This window comes from Sus scrofa, chromosome 7, assembly GCF_054392235.1.
Source record: "Sus scrofa isolate SSC_HxYL_T2T_F1_AM1 chromosome 7, Sscrofa_HxYL_maternal_Yorkshire_Landrace_v2.0, whole genome shotgun sequence".
NCBI lineage: Eukaryota > Metazoa > Chordata > Mammalia > Artiodactyla > Suidae > Sus > Sus scrofa.
The window spans coordinates 133,151,573-133,164,972 of record NC_139389.1 but is presented as its reverse complement, the minus strand read 5'-3'; the positions used below and the strand labels follow the sequence as shown (position 1 = coordinate 133,164,972).

The 13,400-nt window shown below is 47.6% G+C and overlaps 2 long non-coding RNA genes across 2 annotated transcripts in view; both read right to left on the bottom strand.

Annotated features, from left to right (window-relative positions):
- Positions 1 to 3,582: 3,582 nt before the first annotated feature.
- LOC146402085 (uncharacterized) lies at positions 3,583 to 5,772 on the bottom strand. Its single transcript, XR_014811429.1, has 2 exons — positions 5,656 to 5,772; positions 3,583 to 3,680 (listed from the first exon to the last, which is right to left on the bottom strand). It is a non-coding gene; the product is annotated as an uncharacterized LOC146402085 (long non-coding RNA).
- A 503-nt stretch (positions 5,773 to 6,275) lies between these two features.
- The window catches only part of LOC110258339 (uncharacterized), a 54,453-nt gene continuing 47,328 nt past the window's right edge, over positions 6,276 to 13,400 (bottom strand). The window contains exon 38 of the long non-coding RNA XR_014811406.1: positions 6,276 to 8,318. This is a non-coding gene — a long non-coding RNA (uncharacterized LOC110258339). The remainder of the gene's footprint in view (positions 8,319 to 13,400) is intronic.

The window sequence follows — 13,400 nt, the reverse complement described above, 5'->3', positions numbered from 1 at the left end:
TTATATAAGGCACAAAGAAGACATCCGTAAATTCCCCAAAGTAGAATTTTTGTGTGTCCACATTCTCAATCCACAATGGAATATGACCAAAATTGAATAAAAAGATATAAGCAACAATACACAACCCAAATAAATTAGAAATTAATTTTAAAAAAGCTCTACTTTTGCACATTTAATTCAGATAATCATTTCTTCTAAGAACAAAAAGAAATGAAAAGCACAATTACAAATATTTTAAAATATTGAAAAGACTACATATTAAAACATATAACATGCAGTCAAAATTGCAACCAGAGGCAAATTCATACTGTGAGATGTTTTCATTATTAAAGAAGAATAACATAAGGGACATGAGGATAGATCCATAAAACAAGCTTAAGAAAAGCAGAAGGAAGGAATCAACAGAGATAAAGGCAGATATTGTTGAATTTGAATATGTGTGCGTGCACACACACACACACAAATGAACAGTTAAATTGACAAATTACTCCAAGAACTAATTCCTCGAAAAACCTCTAAAACAGACGCTCCTCTAGCTCACCTAGTAAAAAAGAGATAAAGTACACATACGCAAAATTGAGAATGAAAAAGATGACATAGTCATAGAAATAGATAAATTCTATTTTAAAATAGTATTTATAAGTCTATTCTAAGAAATATTTAAATCTCAGAAAAATAGATTATTTTCTCGGATTAATATTAGCTTAAAAAAATCATGGAGCACTCACTATGTGTCAGGCGCAGTGCAATATACTTTATCTCTTTAATGCTCACAGTGGCCCTCTTAGCTACATGCTCTCATTAACCATTTAACAAATGCAGAAACTAAGAATTAGGGAGAAGACATAGTTTTCCTGAGGTCACATGAGAAATGACAGAGCAGGAATTTGAACCCAAGTTGTCTGATTCCAGTCTCTGCACATTTAAACATTGAGTTGTATTAGAAAAAGAAGCAAACATTCTAAAGATGTAGAAAAACCTAAAGGAATCCAATAAATACAGAAGAAATAGGAAAAGTTGCCAGAATTATTACAAGAGAGTTATATGGCTGAGTTCGTTCAAGCTTTCATGGAATAAATCATTTAAATGATGTTTGTATGGTACAGAATATAGAAAAGGATGGAATGTCCCCTGATTCATTTTACAAAGCCAGCATAACTCTGATATCAAGTGAACAAAAAATTAATTTGAGAAGTCCTAAATGAAATACTAGCAGGGCAAATCATGTAGTATCATGTAGTATATTAAAGAACAATATGCCATAACCAGGTAGAATTTGATTCAAAAATGTTTCAGAGTTATGAAACATTATTATAATTCATTGCATCAACAGGTCAACAGAGAAAACAAGAATATCACTACAGATATCAAAAAATTTCACAAAACGCTAAATCCATTCCCAATTTTAATCATACATAAACTAGAAATAAATACTTCATTAGCATTATAAAAAACATACAGCCTAAAAAATTATGTGTCATCATACTTAACATGAGCCAGAAATGAGACAAAGATTTCCATTATCAGCAATTCCATGTTTTGGAAGATCTAGCCAATATGATAAGACAAGAAAGAGAAATAGAAGAGATAAAATATTTCTCAAATTTGATATAATGCTATAGATATGAATGACTCTTTACCTAGAAATTCCAAAACATTCAACTAAAAATTATAAAACATATCAGAGAATTCAACGAGAGAGACAATAACAATAAATACACAATCTCTTCCCTACATACCAGTAATAACCAGTTAGAAAATATAAGAAAACATTCATAATAGAAGCAATACTTAATTCCTTGAAATACACCTAATGACAAACTGTGAATGTGTCAAAGTTGACAAATTGTGTATATATCAAAGTGTAACATATGCAAAGCCCAAATATCAAAAATATCAATTCTCTTTAATTTACAATTTTATAAAGTTCCACAGAAAATCTATAATGAATGGTTTTAACCTCATCGCATCACTAAAATTCACCTGGAAGAATAAACAAGTGAGACGAATCAAGAAAAACAAGAATGAAAAAAGACTACTGCTATCAAATAATAATATTTGTTATAACAATGCAATATATTATAACAAATCAATACTAGGGTAAGAATAGAGAGATTAATGGCATAATAGAGAGCCACAGCAAGAAACAAAAACTACAGAAGTATCTAGCATATTGTAAATGTGGAAATGGGGCACACAGCTGCTTCTCACAATAACGAAAGGATTAAAGAGTCAATATAAAGATGAAATCATGAAAGAACTAGAAAAAAATTAAAGTGACTAATTAGATGAGCCTGGGGTAGGAGAGGTCTTTCTAAGCAAAGAAGAAAAAATAGAAATAAAGAAAAGAAATAATTGGTAATAGATTTTTGAATATAAATTTTTTAAATGAAAAATTGAAAAGCTCCACAAACAAAATGGAATGGCAAATGAAAACTGGGGGAAAAATGGTAATATAGGGTGGAAAGAAAAATCGCCATTCTTATTTTGAAAGGTCTTATAAATTAAAAATAAAAGATACACAGAGGAAAAAAATAGGTACACAATTTTGAGTTCAATGTGGTCAATATAGATGTTCACCCACTCGCTTTCATATATATATTTACATATCAAATTTAAATAAACATATATAAATCTATACCTTTATCTATATCATCTATATCTATATATCTCTCTATATGACCAGAGAGTTGAGCAAAGCACCTAACATGAAAGTTAGAGAAACACTTAGAAGGAAGAAAAGAAAAAAACAAGCTTGGAGACTCTTTAAGAGAAAGAAAATTTCAGAAAACCTATTATTAATATTAAAAGGACAATCAAAGAAGCAATTCCATCCATGAAAGAAACTGTTATAAAGTAATATTTAGGGTATAATTTTAAAATCTTGAAAATCAGATACTGCAGAAATGAAAAGAGGTTAAAAGATGAAGACAGATAAATCTCTCAGGAAACAAAGAGATTGAGATGAAAATCAGAGGAAAAAATACATGAATTGTAAAGCACTAGTTAAAGAGATCCAACATACAAACAATATAGATTCTAGCAAGAGAAAACAGAAGGACATTATCCAAGGAATTGTTCAAGAAAACTGCCTACAACAGAAGGGCACTCGTTTTCAGATCAAAAGGGCCTGGCAAAACAGATGAACATAGATCTACATCAAGACAGATACACACGAAACTCCAAACATGAGAAGACAATGAGAAAACACAAGTTCAGGCAGGAAGGGGAAAGGTCCCATTCAGAGGATGAGGAGTCACAGAGCTTGCAGACTTATCAACAGCCCTCAAAGTTAGACGACAACTCTTCATGCTTTCCAAATCTGAGGGGAAAAAAGGTACCAACTGGAAGTCTATACCCAGTCAAACCATCAGCATCAGTGTGGGCTAGGCGTTTCCCTTTTCACACGTAAGAGGTCCCTAACATTTCACCTCACGTGAACCTTTTCTCAGGAAACTACCAGAAGATGCACTCTAGCTAAATGGGGGGGGGGGGGGGGAACAAACAAACAAAAAGGATAACATGGGCTTTACAACATCAGGAATCCAACCACGGAGTGATGGTCAAGGGAATCCTCCGGAAGAAAACGAGGAGGACATCCCAAGATGAGGGCACGAAGCCTGAAGATCAAGCAATCCAGAACAGCCAAGGAGGCTCCATGGAGAGATTTCTTCAAACCACTTGAAATTAAAACAAAACAAAACAAAACAAATGCTAATGGGATTGGATGTATGGAGGGGCTCGGGATAACTGTGTGCCAAGTTAGGTTCATTAACAACTAGGCAACCAGTCAAAGAGTGAAGGGAAAACACACACAAAAACCAAAACAATTATTAACTCCAGAGAAAACAAAAAGCCATAAGAAGTAAATAACCTTCATGCTGCCATTCAGCTATCAAGAGTGTTTGCACTGTTTTAATAACAGAAACACTGATGATTGACCAAACCGAAATTGTGAACTAAAGATACTGAAAGGATGGGACAGAGAGCTGTTCTTGTGTGTGGTGAGGCCAAGGCACTTCTGGAAGAGAATTCGAACCTTCATCTTCTATTGAAAAGTCAAGGTAATGCCTACACTAAAAAAAAAAAAAAAAAAAAAATGTTTTTGGATAACTAGAAAAATGTTATCAGAAACAGGGTTGTAAGTGTCAAGACACACTATAAATCAACCATAACAAAAAAATTAAAAAAAAAGAGTCAAATAAAAAAAGTATCGAGACAATCAATTAAAAGCTGTTGCTTCTGTGGAGCAGGCTATGGGGTTGGAGTGGAAAGCTAGAGCTCTGATGCTTCTACAAAACCTTGTTTAAAAAAAATGATTTGACTCTTCGAATGAGGTATATGCATGACTTTGACAAAAATAAAACTAAATGAAAACTGAAAAATGCAAAGAAACTTCACTGGCAATTCGGATACACAGAACCAATGAAGGTATGAGGGGAAAAATGTTCTTATCACAGGTACTAAATGAACAGAAAATGAAAAGAATGAAATTATGTTTTGACAAATTGGCAAATGTTCAAAACCTTGATAATTCCCAGAGAAACAGCTGCTTCTTAAACTCATTCTGAGAATGTAAGTTGGTACAAAGGTTAAGGAGGGAATCTGGCCATAAAATGCTCACATCTTTTGACACGGCCATTCCACCTTTAGAATGCACTGCAGGAAAAATAATCAGAGACATTTGTGAAGATGCATAAACAACGTTGCTCATCCTAACTCACAGCATCCAACTTCTAAAAAGCATGTAAATATCTCACAAGAGTGGATCCATTAAATCAATTATGAAATAGCTTAGCATATTGGCATCATTTAAAAAAACCATGAGATGGGAAACTACTTTACGGCATGAGAAAATGTTCAGGATGTATATACAGTCAGGTGAAAAATTAGGACAACTATGATAAATCCAATTAAAAATATACATACATATGTACACACACACACACACACACACACACACACACACACACACACACACACCCTTATGTAAAACAAAAGACCAGAGGCTGATCACCAAAACGTTGGCAGTGGTCATCTCTGAGTGGCAAGGCCAGGGTGACTCCTATTCTTCCTCTTGTTCTTTTTAGCATTTTACAAGCTTTTACAATAAACATGGATTTCCTTTCTCGAGAATCATTACATGTAATAAATTTTAGTTATGACCTTAGTATTTTTCATGGGGAAAACACCCATGGCTCCCCCTTATTTATTCTCCACTACAGAAATGAGTTGACAAAACACAATTATATGCATAATGTGTGAAAGAGACTCACTTGGGGCAGGGGTGTGAACGTGGCCCCAGGCCCCAACTCAAGCTGCCCTAAAGGACTGGTGTCTGGTCAGCTGCAAAGTGGCCACCTGGGTGGGCCCAGAGATGAGGGCCAGCTGTCCAGGGTCGAGCCCCTGCTGACCTCGCCTCTTCACTCTGGGTAACTTCTGAGTGGCTTTGTCCTCCACTCAGGGAAGCAGCTGCCAGGACCGGCCTGGCCTCTGGGCATTTTGGGCATGCGGGCCCTCTGAGGCCCTCCGCACGCTCCAGCCCTTCGCCCTCCTCTGATCACCTCTAGTCTTTACGTTCTCAAGACCAAGCCTGCACCCCCCGTCGCAGGTCCGTATGCCGCTCAGAACATAGCCAAGGAAAGCATAACTCACCCAGCGAAGCAGGCGCTCCACCCATCCACAGACGTATCCCCAGAGTCTTGCGTTCAAGGGACCTCACTGCCACGCTCCACGAGGATGGACCTTCCAGGGCGAGGGGACCAAGTCACAAAGCCGAACCCAACGGAGTGAGCGCGAGTCGCAGGTCTGACCAACGGGATGCATCCCTCCAGGGTGGAGGCGGGGGGGTGAGGCCGGGGCAGAGCTGGCTCCTGCCCGTGGGAAGCTCATAGCCCAGTGTGAAATGAACGGCCATGGAATTCAAGGCTGGAGCTCCGCGTGGGGCCGATCACGGGGGGTGAGGGGAGGTGTGAACTGGGGAAACTGGAGAAACGGGCTGGAAACCGGCGGAGGCGAGGAACGGGAAGGGGACCTCGGTTTCCAGCAGCCGGGACAGTCACTGAGATAAAGAGCCCAGGGGTCTCTGGGACTGGCCTAGACGATCGGGGCGGGGCCCCTGACTTCTACCCAGCCAGTTACCACTATTGCTGGTATTACTGCTACTGTCCACTGCATTCAAGGACGCACGGAATTGGACTGTTCCGTCTTCATTCCATGGCACTAGTCATCGCTGGTCCATGAATGGCTCTTTCATTTTATTCTCTTTATTCAACTTTTAAAGAATTTAATGCACATGCAGAAGCCCGCCAGAGCTCCAACCCAGAGCCAGGACACTAACTGTAGCGTGCCTCCCCCAGGGTGGAGCAGACGTCCCGGGGACGCCCCTTCACCCTGACATTGGAGGCTGAGGCCCATCCTGGTAACTCCCCCCGACCCTAGGTTCAGAGCTATTGACTGCCTGCCCGGGTCAGCAGGGATCTGCACTCCATTCCGGCCTGGGAGCCACGCTCAGCCAGGCTCTCTCTGCTGGGAAAGAAGAGGGCTGCTCTCAACAACAGAGAAGGCCCCACTGGGGTTCTCCCTGAGGTTGTGGAGGCCAGGGGTTGGGGGCTCTGGGGCGGTGGGCGAGCTCAGGTTGGCCACGGGGGCCCTGGACCCTCGCCCCTGATGGGCCGGGCCAGAAGCAAGCCCGTGTGTCTGCGACTTGAAACATGCTATTTGGGGCAACTGTCAGGAGCAGGGAAGTGAATTTTCCAGATGCTGCCCTGCAGGGATTTCATGAAAGGCCACCAAATGGGTAAACTTGGCCAGGAAAGTTTCAAGTTCTCTTGTCCTGATGAACAAAGCATGAACATGTGCTGTGATGCTCTCAGGACCCAAACCCACACATGAGAGGGGACAGTGCCTCTGCTCCCACAGAGGGAGGTGGCAGACACCCAGGCTCTGGGCACAGAGCATCCCCTGCCCCACACTTCCCTACCTGGGGCCAGGGGACACACATTGAGCTCAGGGCAGGGCTGGGTTCGCCATGCTCCTCTAAGCTCAGTTTGCTTCTCTGCAAGAAGGGCGATGATGAGCCCCCTGCAGCACTGGGGGCTTCACAGCAAGACCCACCGGCTTAGCCCACTCCAGGGGAGATGGGGGAAGGGAGGGCGGAGATGGGCTGGGGGTCCAAGAAGGGCCTCCCCCTCCCTCCTTTCTCCAACATCTGCCCAGCACTTTCTAGGTCATCTTTCCTCTGTGCCCTGCCGCATCCGAGAATGGCCACTAGGTGGGGGACCTCGTCTCCAGGCAACCCCGCCCCACAGCCCCCTCCTCTGCCTCTGCACACAATGCAGTACCTGAGAAGGGGTGGAGAGAAGGAGCGGGGTGGGGGGGGAAGAGCAGGGAGAGGTGTGAAGTGAAGGACTCAGTGGCCCTCTGCAGTTCTGGGACTCCTTTGGTGGGACCCCCCCCGCCTTTAAGTTTGGCTCCTTCAAGTCTGATGAGCGCCACCCGCTGGATTGACAGCTGAGCCAAGGCGTGTGGGCCGACCATGCCGGGTACTGAATATTTGGATACATGACCTGCAGAGCAGTGGGGGCAGAGGGGAGGGACTGGTGGGTATAGAGAGGGCGGGTATGAACGGGAGCGGGCAGAGGCGCAGAGATGCAGAAAAGCAGCAGAGTGACCCAAGGGGCACAGGGACCTCGACAAAGGGGCAGTAGCGCCTGCCAACTCCGGGAATATCTGCTGGGCATGAGGTCCAGCCCCTGCCAAGTTCGCCGGACTCTCCTTGTGCTGAGTTAAAAAAAAAAACACGTGCTGGTAGGAGACGCCTCAGATCAGAGGGAAAAGAAAATCAAACTGGCCCCCAAATTGCAACTGAGGCTCAGTGGTCCGGAAGGACAGAAAAGAGGAGGGTCAGGACCGCAGTGAAACGGGGAGAGGTCTTTCCTCGCCTCCGCGCGGACACGGTGCGATGGGGGACCTGGGGTCATCAGCCTTGCTCTAGGTCTAGAGACAGGGAAACTGAGGCCAAGCCGGGCAGTCACGGGCTCCAGCCCAAGACTCAGTCGGTGAAAGGAAGGACCCTCCGCGAAGGGACAACTGGCAGCACCTCTCGGGTTTGGGGGCGCAGGACGTGTGACACAATGCGCACGCACCCCGGGGTCCAAGAGCGCCACGCTGGGGCCACGTGCTCACTCACGTGCCCAGCTCAGAGCCCTTTGAAGGTGTCTGCAGAATGAATGAAATTGACTTCCCTCTTAAGGACGATGGCAGTGGAACGTGGAGGGTCCCGGTGGCTTCTCCAAGGGCACACACTGCTACCTTTCCTGGCAGAGAAGAGACAAAAAGAAGTCAAGAGAGAACAGGAGACAACGGAGTCGCCTGTCCTCAGGGCCAGTCCAGAGCCAGCATCCACTCCACCAAAGACAGTGCGACAGGAGGACAGCAGTCGCAGGGCTATCTGCCCCATGCCTGCCCCCACCAGCCACTTCTGTCATCTTGGGGCCCAGCCCCAGGCTTTGCTCTGTGCTCTGGGTGCCCACGAGAAAAATCCCGGGGAGAGCATGGGACATGGAGTCATGACTGCCTGGCTAAACGGTGGCCCTAGTGGGACCCAGGGAACAGCACTGCCCTCCCCAGGCTCCAGGGTCCTTGTCTCTGCAGTGAGGAACTGAGGTCATCCCCTGCTGAGTCTGCTGACAGCAGGCACAATATAATGTTATTATGCTTTCTCCTCAATATCACGACCTACCAGGCTCCGAGCCCCAGCTTCCCTGAGATCTGCACCCCCACACCCCCACCCCACTCCCTGCCCTGGGAAAGCGAGCCTCTGGCCTCTGTGGGCCTCCAAGCAGGGCAGGACAGTCCCCAGGCCTGCCCTTGTGCATCTGTCCTCTAGGCCTGGGCCAAAGCCTGGGTCCCTCTAGCGCCCACACATTCATTTGGCGACCAACTCAAAGTCCCCTCTGGCTTCCAGAGGGTTTGAGGCCCCCTGTGGAAAGCTTGAAAGAAGAGCTGCTTTCAGGGTGACCATGCCCACTCGAGTTTCATCAGAGCAAAACCAAACCACGCAGTTCTGTTTAGCGAGCCCTCATCTGCCCCAGCGACAGCTGAAGCCTTGTTTTCCACATTCACTCTGCTTCTTGGGAGGAAGCCCCAGAGACCCCCACAAGCCGGACTTGGCTCTGGCCAGTGGCCACGGGGTGTCAAATTTTGAAACGGGCCTTTTGCCGAATGTTCAGTTTCGAGCCCTGGTCCAATTGCCCACATCCTGTCCAAACTTCCTGGGGGGTGAGATTTACTTAAGAAAAAGGAATGAAGACTCTGTTCACGCCATTGACGGAAAACACCCTCCGTCGCAGGCAAGTTCAAGGGTTAAGGGGACATATCTCTTCATGAGTCGCAGGCGGAAGGCAAAGTGGAGTTGGCTGGAGCGGGAGGGCCAGCCTCGGTGGTGGGGAGAGGCTGGTCCTGAGGCCAAAGACCCCGGTTCTCTGCCAGGGATGTCATCTGTCCCCAAGCAGGGCCACGCAATCATGCTTCTGTGCATTCATTCTTTCACTCAGAGCTTCCCTACGGATGGATCAGCTACTCTGTGCAGGTTCTGTACTGATAGTGGGGGGTCTGAGGCACCCAAGACCAAGCACCCCCAGTTGGGGAACTCAAGGTCTGGTTAGGAAGGCAGATGCCTAAATAGGTGACAGACAAGCAACAGGACAGGTTTCTGAATGGAAGTCAAGTTCAGGGTCACGATGAGGACCGGGTGATTCATCCCCCTGCGGAGACGGGACAAGCCCTGCAGTGACTGAGCACTGTGAGGAGTGGCCTAAGGGTTGGGTTTGTGCAAAGGTACAGAGACACGGTGCATGAAGACTTGAGGGAGGGGGAGTCTGCTGGGGATGCCCAAGGCCAGGGAGCTTGGCCGGAGGTCAAGTCTTGAGATCCTGGAGACTGGAGCCAAGGAGCTTGGGCTTCCCCCTGGGACTTCTGGAACTCACAAGAGAGCTCTAAGGAGCAGGGGACTCTTCTCCAGGCATTCTAGAAAGATGCACAGGGAGGAGAGCAAGTTGGAGGAGGAGCAAGAAGACCAAGCAGAGGCTGATGCCAGCCCCAGGAGCTTGGACGGATGCAGTGGTGATGGAGAAGAGAGGCAGATCCATGGGCTTACCGGATGCCATGGGGGTTGGACTGGGGTCGGGGTGGAAGGAGGGAGACCCTGGGGACGGTGACTTTAGAACGTGAGGGCAATGTCAGCGTCAGCCGGCGTCCCAGGCAGCCACTTTGAGAAACCCGGCATGAAACGTGGTAGAGGACAGGTCAACGTGCACTCCATTCTACCCGCGGTCTGTCGTCTGGCAACACCTCGAAGAGAAATGCTTGAACGTTGATGGGGCAGCTCAAACCCTGACACTCAGTAGAACCTTCCTTAACAAGCATGATGTTTGAGTGACTGCAGGGGATGGCTGGCTGGTCACAACTGCCCAGGAAATGACCAGGCAGCAGCGGCACGAGCTCCAACAACCCACTGGTCTCTCTTTCCTCCAAGGACATCCGAAGACGCCGCTGACCTGACTGAACCCGGAGATCCAAAGCCACTGACCAACTCCCACCGAGGTCCTAGCCTTGCCTTTCTTCCAGTGAAGACGCCAAGTCAGAGGCCCCAGTGTCCACAGTTAGGAAAGGGGGAGTCTACCCAATTCAGGCTGAAGTAGAAAGGCCCATGATTTGAGCCGACATCAAATCTTTGTGAAGGAGGCAGCTCTGGTCCAAGCCAGAGGACACAGCACCGCCCCCACGTTACGTTCAAAGGAAGGACGCAAGACCAGGTTGGGAGACGGAATCCAGGGTCAGGCGTGGATGCTGACCATCTAACTGCGGAAGCGAGGGAAGCGGGGAGAGAGGAGTAGGAGGATGGAGAGAGGGAAGGGAAGAAGGAAGGAAGGGGCGGGGGGAGGGAGGGAGAGGGTGAATCTTGGCCAAATGCCCCATGGAGTCCAAAAGTGCTGCCAACTCACACTTCTTGGTGTCTGTCCCTGGTGGAAGGACGTGCTGTCCTGCCTGAAAGGTACCAGGTCTGGCCTGGCCTGTCCCATTCGGACGGGCACGCTTCCAAAACGTAGCTGAGCTCTCCATTCTTCTGGGACAGGGGGACATGGGAGCTTTTATATAAATGCCGTTGACACCGTCAAGGTCAGCTACTTCAGGTAATTTCTAAGGCATCTGTCCCCCCGCCCCCCAGGTGCCGCACTACGTACACAGCAGGTATGTCCTGTGAGGGCCGGTGCTAAGCTTTTGTTCCACAGGGTTAGTTCTCAGGGCAATCCAGCCGGGTAGGGATGCTATTCTCCTCTCACAGGTGAAAGTGAGGCCAGAGGCCTCAACCTGCTGTGTCCAACCCACAGTCTCGAAACTAGGACCAGGGGGAGAGTCAGGGAGGGGGCCCACTGGCTGGCGGCGTACAAATAGGACTGGGTTATTTTCCACCTCCGGACTTGGCAGAGGCCAGGGTGGCTTTCGGGAAGATCCAGGGCTTCCATTCCACCCTTCCAAGCGAACATTGCCCAAGGATGGGCCCGTGTCCAGGGCAGTCAGAACGGCCAGTGTCCTGTCTCACTGTCTGGCAGGAGCCAGACTCGGGGAAGAACGTGCAGTTGCATAAGAGGGGCTGCAAAGCATCTGACACACAGCACGCCTCCCCGCAGAGCAGCCCCCAGGGCCTGCAGAGAAGGGCCAGCCTGGTTCCACAAAAGCACAGGTATTTTTAGCTCTTTGTTCCTTCATTCACATTCGGCCACCCCTTTTTTTTTTTTTTTGGTCCTTTATTTTGTCTTTTTTTTTTTTTTTTTCAGGACCGCACCTGCAGCTTATGGAGGTTCCCAGGCTAAGAGCCAAATCTGAGATGCAGCTGCCGGCCTTTACCACAGCCACAGCAACGCCAGATCTGAGCCATGTCTGCCACCTACACCACAGCTCACGCTAACGCAAGATCTTTATCCCACTGAGTAAGGCCAGGGATCGAACCCATGTCCTCATGGATACTAGTCGGGTTCATTACTGCTGAGCCACAACAAGAACTCCCTATTCAGCCATCATTTACTGGGTGCCTCCTGGGCCTGGGCTGGGCAGGCCCTGGGGAGACAGAGAAGACGCTGACCCCATTCCTGGCTCTTGGGACCGGTCAGTTCAGTGATGACATAGAAACAAATGCCCAGGACAGAGTAGAACGGGTGCCCTGGGCAGTGTTTCTAAGGTGCTGTGAGGCTGCGGCGTGGCTCCCTCTGTCCGGCGTGGTCAGGGAAGGATGCCCAGTGTGACCTCATCTGCTCCCTGCCTCGCCCGTGGGTGACCGACTCACTCACTCGTCGTCTGCTGATTCGGACACTTTCCCACCCGCTCATTCACAGAGCATGGATTTTCCCCTGGGTGACATATACTCCTTCACTGCCTCCTTCACCCGCTCGCTGATGATTCTCTGATCCAATGACACTAAGATGCCCCCTGCTCCATCCATCTGCCTATTCATTCCCGCATCAAGGTGCCTCCTGCACTGACTGATGTATTTACCCCTTTGTTAAACTGTTCAACGCCGTCCTCGTTTCATTGTCCGATTTAGTCACTCACTTATTTGTTGACCTCTTAATCATTCATTCGCTTTGTTCCTCACTGACTCCCTGGCTCATTCATCTCCTCGTTACTAATTCACTTTCGCTAATCCATCCATTCACAGACTTGTTCAGGAATCCACGCATCAATTCACGCATCCGTTGAGCACTCATCTTTCACTTATGGAGCCCTGACCCCCGGTCTTTCATTCCTTCCTTCCTCGACTTCCTCGTCCATCACTCACGCCCACCTCTTGCCGTCTCTTACACCCTTGGCTCATCCAGATGTATATGCATCATACCTGTGCATTACTGCTTCCATGACTCATGCCTCATCCGTGGGTTCACTCACCTGGGCACTCCTTCCCATTTTCACTTTTTTTCTTTCCTTTGCTTACTCCAAGACTCATTCATTGACTAACTCGTCGCTTCATTCATTCATTCTCTCTGTCTTTCATCATTGAGTCAATGGGTCATTTAACAAACGGCTTAGGTGGGCTCTCTGTGCTAAGTGTGCTAAGTGTGCTAAGTAACTTCATGGACCTTTCAGCCAACGGAGTTGCTTAGTGGCTCAGGCATCTTCACTTTTATAAAGCATTTGACATGTAAAACTGAACTGGGGTCCTGCCGTTTGTGCGTCTGGAAAGCTCACCTACCGGCCTTATGATACTGAATTACTACCTTTATACGTAGGTCTCCACCTAAGCCTAAGGAGCCACTTGAATGCGGGAATGAGATCAGATTGAGATATGAACGCCATGACCGGCCCAGAGCCTGACACAGACTTGAAGCAGTCCTTGCTGAGCT